At 38.7% G+C, this 9505-nt stretch overlaps 1 protein-coding gene across 6 annotated transcripts in view; it reads left to right on the top strand.

The window, feature by feature from the left end:
* The first annotated feature begins 3470 nt into the window (after nt 1-3470).
* The window catches only part of zgc:110045 (uncharacterized protein LOC664755 homolog), a 44956-nt gene continuing 38921 nt past the window's right edge, over nt 3471-9505 (top strand). For 3 of the 6 annotated variants that reach the window (XM_061910767.1, XM_061910763.1, XM_061910769.1), the window contains exons 1-2: nt 3472-3974; nt 6736-6764. The gene's annotated coding sequence lies outside the window, so the exon portion shown is untranslated. Of the gene's footprint in view, nt 3975-4808; nt 4998-5130; nt 5155-6735; nt 6765-9505 lie in introns of those variants that run through there. The other 3 variants (XM_061910768.1, XM_061910765.1, XM_061910766.1) reach the window with 3 other exon arrangements.

Below are 9505 nucleotides of genomic sequence, written 5' to 3'. Positions count from 1 at the left end.
TGTGCGGTCACGGGAGGCAGGGGAGGCTGTGCCTCACCTGTGATCATGCAAAGAAAGAAAATATATAATGATAAAATAATTGTAAATGTTAGTTTTTCATTTTCATTTAGCTTCACCAATTTGGATGATTTTTTCTTTAAAATCGTTGCATTTTCGCAATCCCTCGTAAACTTGTTTGTCTGCCATGCGGCCAGAGTTGCTGAGCGTTCAAAACGGCAGAGAAAAAAGTCTGAGGTGAGGCAAACAGTTACCGTGTCTCACGATAGAGGGCGCTCATGATCAGAGACAGACGGTGGCGTAAGCGAGTCAAGCGCCGCAGTGAGTAACATGTTTTGTGTGTTGGTTGAGCAATCAAAACGGCAGAGAAAAAAAGTCTGAGGTGAGGCAAACAGTTCTCGTGCCTCACGATAGGGGCGCTCATGATCCCAGACATATGGTGGCCTCAGCGGGTAAGTGCCGCAGCAACTTATTTTTTCCGTCTCGTGCACCACAACTTTCAACATGGATGACTACATTTCCGCACTTAAACCGTTTTCTAAAGTGGACTTTCAAGCGAAGCAGGAGATAATTACTAAAGGAAGACCAATGCCAGATCTGAATGGTTTGTTTCAATCAGCAGGATGGAAAGTTACCTGCTCTTTCCAAACAGAGTGGTATACGTGAAAAAACTGGCTTTGTAGATGTTCTGAAAGAAACCGCCTTCTGCTTTCCTTGCCTTATTTTTTCAACCTGTGGAACTGTGTGGACTCAAATGGGATTTTGTGACCTAAAGAATTTGCAAAGAAGCCTCACCAAACATGAGCGTTCGGCCGCTCATACTCAAAGCGTTTGCGCTAAAAACGTTTGGGATGACGAGGACAGACTTGGCTTTGGATGAACAGCGACGACTCAACATCAGTGTCCACAATGCTAAGGTAAACGAGAACCGAGAGATTTTAAAAGATGTGATTGATTGAAACTTTTATTATTAGATTGCACAGTACAATTGTATTCGATACAATTGACCACTAAATGTAAACACCCAAATACGTTTTTCGACTTGTTTAAGTCGGGGACCACGTTAATCAATTCATGGTACATGGTCATCAATGCGACCTGCTTCCTCGCCAAACAGCAGCTCGCATTTCGTGGAAATTATGAGAGTGGGAGCTCTGCTAATCGCAGCAATTATGTTGAACTCTTATAAGACTTTTAAAACTGAAGGAAGTGAAGGAGGACTTTTACGAGAAATATATATATATATATATATATATATATATATATATATATATATATATATATATATATATATATATATATATATATGGATATGCCATAATGAATAATTATTAGAATTGGTTATTATGAATATGTGAAAATTCAACCTCTATCTTGATTACTTCTGTGACGACCTCCTTAAAGTTTTTTAATGAATGAGAGATAACAAACAGATAACAATGGCAGAACATGGATACGTGTGGAGAGAGTGTTTTGCATTTTTCCCATCATCCTTTGTAATGGATTTAATTAATGGGTGAAGTTTTCGATTTCGTCACGCTAATTGGTCGTTGTTTTAAAAAAAATAATATTTACTAAGTTCAATGAGGAGGATGTGTCACCATGTTTGTTGAATTTTTGTGCTGGTTGAATTATTTTCTCACCATGATTAGGGAAGGTTGTTTGGATCGGGCTGTATAAGTAATTGCTGTACTCAGCAGTATATTTGTGTATAATTAATGACCACTGACTTGAGTTACTTGGTTTAATTGTCTAGATGCTGAAAATTTGGCAGCTACTAGACAGCTGACATCCTATATTTTGAATAAATATGTAGACACTCAAATTGCTAATTGTTATCGAACTTGTGACGCCTCGCCGGCCAATTTGAAGACACTAAAAGATGATACTAAGAACGTCCAAATATTGATAGTATCGATACCAGGCGTCGTAGTGTACTAGTATTGTGTCAATAATCAAATGGTATCGCTCGAGTCGGTTAGGATTTGTTTTTACCATTAAAAGTGATATTTCTATATTGACACATCTTTCAGTGCATACATTACTAGTTTACCCTTAAATGATGCACAGATGAGATGTGTCATTATAAAAATATTACTTTTAATCACTTTGGCAACCGTAAGTTGATTTTTAAAGGGTATAACACGGACACAGTACAGTAGTATGTGCTTTGTTATTATTTATGTAAGGGTGATCTAATAATTTATGCACAGCAATGGATGTCGAGCGGGTCTAACATGATATTGTGAAAGTCCAATCCATAGTGGATCCAACATAACACAGATAGACAAAAACAGCCATTTATGCTCACATTCACACACAAGGGCCGATTTAGTGTTGCCAATCAACCTGCAATCAAATGCATGTCTTTGGAAGTGGGAGGAAGTCAGATTGACTGGAGAGAACCCACGCAGTCATGGGGAGAACATGCAAACTCCACACAGCAAGACCCAGACCCCAGGAATCAAACCCAGGACCTTCTCGCTGTGAGGCACAACCGCTAACCACTTTCACTGTGCTGCCAAGTACAAACATAATTTGACATAAATAGAAAATGTTCTAGATATGTCAAAACCATCCTTAAAAAGTCAAAAACAAAATTAATGGTTGTACATGTTTTAAAAAGCTGTTTTTAATCGAATTCATGCAACAATTCATTTTTAGTGCATATATTTAGACCACGTCTGTGTAAATGGGGTGACAGCATTAGTTTTAAGGCTTGGGGCCCTTCAGGTGTCTTGTGTAAAGGGGGCCAGAATTTGGTGCTGTGCCCCTGCTGATGAGTGTTGATGTTATGTGTTTCCTTGAGTCAGCATTTATTTAGGGTGGTACTGTAGTTTTGAACTTGTTACACCAACAAATTTAAAGTAATCCCTGCAGTAATCTCATTACATGTAATCCCAGCCTTTACAAAACCATCATCACAGGAGGTGGTGATGGGGGTGGGTGGATTAGTTGCATAAAGCGACATGGAATTGAGATGTCTTCTCACCTCAGAAGGATACAATAAAGATATACTTTTTATACAATTAGAGAACGAACTTTAATTGACCTTATGTCTTTAACTGTTACTTAACATGGAAAAACACCCATGATAATATTTTTCATCTCATGACAGACTTGAACTGTTTAATTCACAGAAGCACTGCTGGGACGTCCAACTGAGCAATGACTGCTCAGATGTCTAAAAGACAGCCATGAGGCGCACAGCAGCCATCATTGTTTCCGTGCAACACAGTGAATAGTAATTAAATATGCCACTTATGCTTCACTGATTCACTTCCCTCACAATTTTTCAAGCTCCAGCTGAATACATTTTTCTGTGCAGAAGGGCTGTATTGTATCCACTATGGCCTCATTTCCAGGGTTAGAGGGGCTTGGCGTGGGGGAGGGCAAGACACAGTGGAGCAAGGGGTGGCGGGGGGGGAGGCACCCCACAAGGACGCTGTGCTTAACATCACTAAATACCTCCAACGCCACATTGTCCTTGGCATCCCTCAATTAGTACGACAAACCGATTTCATGGGAGGATTTGTTTTTGACCCCTGCAAATTTACTCCCACAGTAACACCTTCTGTACATCTCTGTTTTTGTTGTTGTTGTTGTTGTTTTTCTACCAAGGGTTCCACTTCTTTGGTGTGGCGGACATAATATTTTGGACAGTGTCCAGCAGAAGAGACTCTATTTGCCCTGCCCTCAGGCCTCTGCAGCTTGGGGATCTCTGTGTGGAGGAACGCCTCTTTGGTGGCAGGGACAGGGAGAATTAGGCAAGGATGCGGGTTCTCTTTCCCTGCGTAGGGGCTTATCTTGGGGTAAGCTGAGGGACTAATAGCAAAGCCAGCCTCCGCTCCAGCCGGTCTAAGGGCACAGAGAGCCATCTGTCCAACTTTGTGGACAACTGACAACAAAGGAAGTAAACATTCTGATAGGAGCTAGCAGAGATCAAGCAGAGTCGAGTGAAGGGGTTTGCATTTAAGGTCAGTATATTTTTCATATTCTTCTTTCTGCCTCGGGCCTCTACTGGACACAGTTACATGGGACGGGGTGTCCACTGCGTTCCAAACATGTAATGTAACATCTTTCCATCTCATGGCTTCTATTAGTTAGTTGATCCAAATTTGTTTTTCATTGAGAAGAAAATGGACTGAATTCTACTGTAGAATCCTCCTGAAAGCCAGAGTCCTCTTCAGTGGGCATTTATGTTTGGCACAACAACGCTATCCTTTACAAAATGTGCAACTCAGTAGTCCAAAAACACTGGAGAAGATGCATGTTTTTCGTTATGTAAATGATCCCTCAAATAACTGCATGCATAACTGTTGTGAATATTGCTTTGTGTCTCAGGGAGCAATCAGCGTAATCTTTATGTTGCTGGACAAATCCATTTTGAACAATGCTTACATTTTCATATGTTTTTGTAAGAAAAAAAATACAAACAACTCTGAGCTTAGTTTTTGTGTCAACAAGTTTGCTTTAAAAGCACTTCTATTTCAATAACCTTACTACACATTTTACATACGGTATTTTGTGAATGGAAAATGTAAACCTCCCTTAAAGGATTAATAGTCTGTTTTTAATTGTGTTTATCGTGATGTGTGATGCGTGTTTACCATTGTGCGCCAATGTTTTGTTCGGAAGTCTTGAGTAGGAGCTGACATGCTCGAGGTGACAGAAATAGGTCAAAAGGGTCTTAGCTTTAACTAAACAAATCCTGGCCTATAGGATTAGTAAGAGATGTTGCTGTTTATTTGATGTAGTCACATAATAATGATACACAGAGGAGGAAATACAGTAGCTGTGTCAGTAAATTCATTGGGTTAGGTGTAATACATGGTCGGTCAATTAATGCTAAACGATCTGAACAAAACATCCACATCTAGACCCTGTCTACATTAAACCGGATAACTCCTTAAACAGATAATTATTCAGCCTAAACCCTGTGTCAGCCACACTAACCCATTGTTTAAGGTTCCCCTCCTTGGATATTTTTTTTTACACGGGTAAGTGCCCTGTCTTTTGAATTTTCGGCTCTTAGCTCTGTATGGACTCATTGATCGTTTATAAACAGAGTTCATTTATAAACAGAGTTCGGAGAGGAAGTAACGTCAGAAAGAACACGCCACAGCCAGCTTCATAACAATCAGTTTCCACTCGGAGGTAACTACTGGAAATATGGGGGTATCATCCAGACTTGCCCGTGTTGGTCATTCTTCTACATGTACAGGCACTTGCAGAAATCTAACATGAATAACTTAAGAGAATGAAACCGGCAATTGCAGCTATTTCGGATACACCACATCTCAGACGGCAACATAGCAATGTTGAGCAACGGTTTTGGATAAGCTCTGGAACAACGGCAGCCTGGTGGGATATGTTTTTCAACAAGTGTGTTGTGCCAGAGGAATGGCAAGAGAACTTTCGAATGTCCAGGTCAGCTGTGATTCTATTTAGCGAAAAACTTTTGTCCATTTGTCGAAGGGGAGACAACGAGAATGCGGGTTCCCGTGGATGTGATAAAAAAAAGGTAGCGTGTGCTTTGTATTACCTGGCCGACGAGGCGAAGATTACGGAAAACAACAAATGCATTTGGACTGGCAAAGCAGACTGTATCGGTTATTTTCCGCGATGCATGTCGAGCGATTGCTCAACATCTAGTTTTGTACTCCATAACTACTGTGAAGCCATGAAGTGTTTGCGGCAGCAGGATTGCAAGAATAGACAATGAAGGTGAAGGTAAAAGAGTGAGTGTCCTGACCAGATATCTAGATCCCAAGATTGATTATTGTAAAATGTTCTTTATCACAATGTTTATTTTCACGTGTCCTTTAAATATTCAATTCATGTGATGGCTCAGGTGTGATTCATTACAATAGGGCTAGTCTAAAGCTGCTGATGGTTACTGTTAAAAGAAATGTGGTAATAGGCTACATTGAAAGACTTCACATACCAAACTGCAAGGATACACTTCCAGGTCAGAGGTGACTATGACGTAATATATGCGGATCTGCCATTTTCGACGCATATTGCGCCGGCGGACGGAAGGGTAGAGGGTTTTAAACGATGGCATTTTGTGTGTTAAAGTTAAAGTTAAAGTACCAGTGATTGTCACACACACTCTTGGTGTGGCGAAATTATTCTCTGCATTTGACCCATCACCCTTGATCTGTGGGCGGGGATAAGGTTAGGTGTGTTATATCATGTTGTATAACCTTAGTGTAGAGGGAGCCTGAGCTCTCTATTGTAGGTCAAAAAAAACTAATAAGTATAATATCCAATCTAAGCACTTTGAGCTATTAGAATGAATCTTATTATTCACAAATATTATTATTCTGGCAACTAAAACCTTTTTGAGGGCTTCAACACACTCAAAAAACTCCCATATCTAGCACGTTTGTCATTACAGGATAATAATCAACGACCATAAGACATACAGATCGTTTGGCCATTTTGGGCAATATTAGAATTTTCTTAGTTATTTTGAGTATTGTTTTAATTCAGGACGTGTTTATTTCGTTTGTAAAATGTGTCGCAGGCCAATAAAAAACAAACTTTGGGCTGCAAATGGTCCCCGGGCCGCGATTTGAGCACTCTTGGCTTGGTGTAATAAAACCGACTGTACATAAGAATATAATAGAACAGTAGTAGTAGTGTGCAATGACTACTATGACACAATGACTTGTAATATTTAATTATGTTAATTATACCAAGCCTGAGCTCTCTTTCTTGTTTTTCTTTTAGGTTTGGAATGGCGGAATTGATTGCTTTATGTAAGTATCCAAACAGATCCGCAGGCGGGTCAACGGTCATGTATTACAAATGTATTTGTGTAAACAAAATCCCGTGCTGGGATCAAATTCAACTGGATTAAGAAGGAAAAGCTCACACTGTACATTAGTTTAAGCCAGCAGGATGTAAGGTAGGTGAGGCTTCACGCTATACAGCAAAAGTGTTAGCAATAAGAAAAAAATATTTTCATTAGATTGCTACCAAGGGGGATTTTCATCCTTATTCAAAGTCATTCAGGTTTTAGATACTGTAACATGAGCTCTGGGGATGTCTGCTCTCTCCAAGAACTACCTACAGAAACAGTCTAAGTATCAAAAATAATATAATCTCATCTGGCAAACAAAAGGTTAACTCTTCAGACTGAAATGTTTTCTTTCGACGAGAAACAAGCCTCTCTTCCTACATTGACGGCCTCCGCACATTCTTCATTTGTTCTGCAAAGACAACAAAGATTGGATTCACAGTGTCTACCAAGCTGAGATTGTGTGTCAGTCCATTGGAGACCATCACACACATCACTTGATTCTCTACTCTTCACAGTAACATCCTTTGTGTCTTATCATATCCAAGGAAGTCACACGTCTTGTGTTAAGCCAGAACCAAACATCCAGTCCCATGTGAAGATTGCACCTCGTGATAGGTTTATCTCCTCCGCACTCGCAACTACAGGATCAGGAGTAAAAACCACACTGGTCCACAAGTCTCAGTCCCCAGATAGGTCCTCTCTATATCATCTCTGCTGATATAAATCTGCTTTATTTCGGTTTCACATTGATACAATAATGACGCAGCCTTATATTACATTTTTAAGCACTATTGTCTGAACACCTTCCCCAGGCAGGCACAGTGGCAAACAGGAAATTGTATATTACTGATATCTTACAGGCAGCGGTCCCTGGACTGCAATAAGTGGGCAATTAGAGGAAAATTAAAAATCATTGTAAACAAGGGTATGATGGTGGTGAGCAAGTTGGCTTTGAATCTTGATTAGGCATCCTTGTGTGGAGTTTAAATGTTCTCCCCATAGTACAGGTTTTTCCATTTGCTTACACAACAATTTTATTGTGTGTCTTTTTTCAAAAGGATTTACACACTTTTCCAAACACAACGTTCAATTTTCTTAATCCCTACAATATTTGCAAAATGACACACTTCTGCCCAAACATATGCCCAATCATCAAAATAAAGCAAGCATTTGTAAACATGCAGTTTTATTGTCATCTCAATCACACAGACTTCAAATGATAAGACACTATTGGAGTGAGTTACCCAGAACAGTGATAAATACAAAACACATTTGTAAAAAAACCTATTTTACTATAAGAAATCACATGTTTGGGGCATTATGACCGATTCTTTTAGCATATGTGATGAATGATTACTGTAACTTGAAAACATATATTGACAAATCCATAGCAATCGTCATTGTTTACTTTGAAGTGGGCCCTTACTTAAGGACCTGAAGAGAAAATAAAAATATCCTGTAATTTTTTCAAGAACTGCTTAACAATGATGCTGCAAACTGAAAATATTTATTTTTACCACTGGTAAAGTAACATATCACAGTAGTCAACGATGATATGCAGTAAAAATTAAAATCTGAGACAAATAAAAGAGTTTGAAAAAATATCTGGAGATAAAAATTACAAATGAAAAAAACTCTGTAGCTGTTGCAACCACTTGTAAGATGTATTTTCAATTCATCATCTGTGTGTCTTTCACCCGGTGTATGTGATTATCCAATGTGTTAAAATGTGTGGTTGTTGGCAAGCCAGCCCTTTGGATTGATCAGGAAGTAACTTCACAAACCTTATCTTTATGTAAGGTGTAAAGATGTGTGTATTACAATCGTTATCTGTGTGCAAGATGGGAAGGTGTGTATAAAGCATTGTGTGTAATATTTTGCAAAGATTGTGAAGCAGAGTCAATGCCTAATATTAGGCGAATCTGCACAGTGGTGTTGTTTAATGTGTGTGGACTTTTATTAACTGTGTGAATATGTAAAATTTAGTGCTTAAGCAATTGGAAAAAACTGTAACATGACTTTTCTCAGAGTGCTCACGCCCACATTCCAAAAGCATGGGCTGTAAGATATTTTAATGTGTATGTATATGAATAATGTGATAATGTGTGGAGATGAACATTTTTTTATTACAAAAGTTTTTTTTTGGATACTGATTTTATGTATCGACATTTTTTGCATTTGAATTTTACAAAAAAAATTTTTAGGGGTGGAGTGGAGGGTAGTGTCGCTGGAGCTTATCCATTGTCTTGAAACTCTCGACTCACTTCCCGTAAATTAAGATTGAAGCAATCTATTTTGTCTTCAAAACCGCCAATGAGGTTGTCAAATTTGCAGTCATGTGACCCAGGTCTTGCTTCACAGGCCATGTAATCTGCTGTATGTGCCTAGCTCCCTTTTCATGAACACTTTCAACCAGGGTGTCCAAATCTTTTGACTGGGGGGGCTCATTGGTCTTAAAAAAGCACACTGCATGCAAAATAACTATATATATGTATATATAGGGACAAGTGGTAGGAAATGGATGGATGGTGGATGAATATATATATATATATATATATATATATATATATATATATATATATATATATATATATATATATATATATAAACCTTGTTTCCATATGAGTTGGGAACGTGTGTTAGATGTAAATATAAACGGAATGCAATGATTTGCAAATCCTTTTCAACCCATATTCA

The sequence above is a fragment of the Nerophis ophidion genome, linkage group LG09 (assembly GCF_033978795.1).
Source record: "Nerophis ophidion isolate RoL-2023_Sa linkage group LG09, RoL_Noph_v1.0, whole genome shotgun sequence".
In the NCBI taxonomy this organism is placed as follows: domain Eukaryota; kingdom Metazoa; phylum Chordata; class Actinopteri; order Syngnathiformes; family Syngnathidae; genus Nerophis; species Nerophis ophidion.
This window is presented reverse-complemented; position numbering and strand designations above follow the sequence as displayed.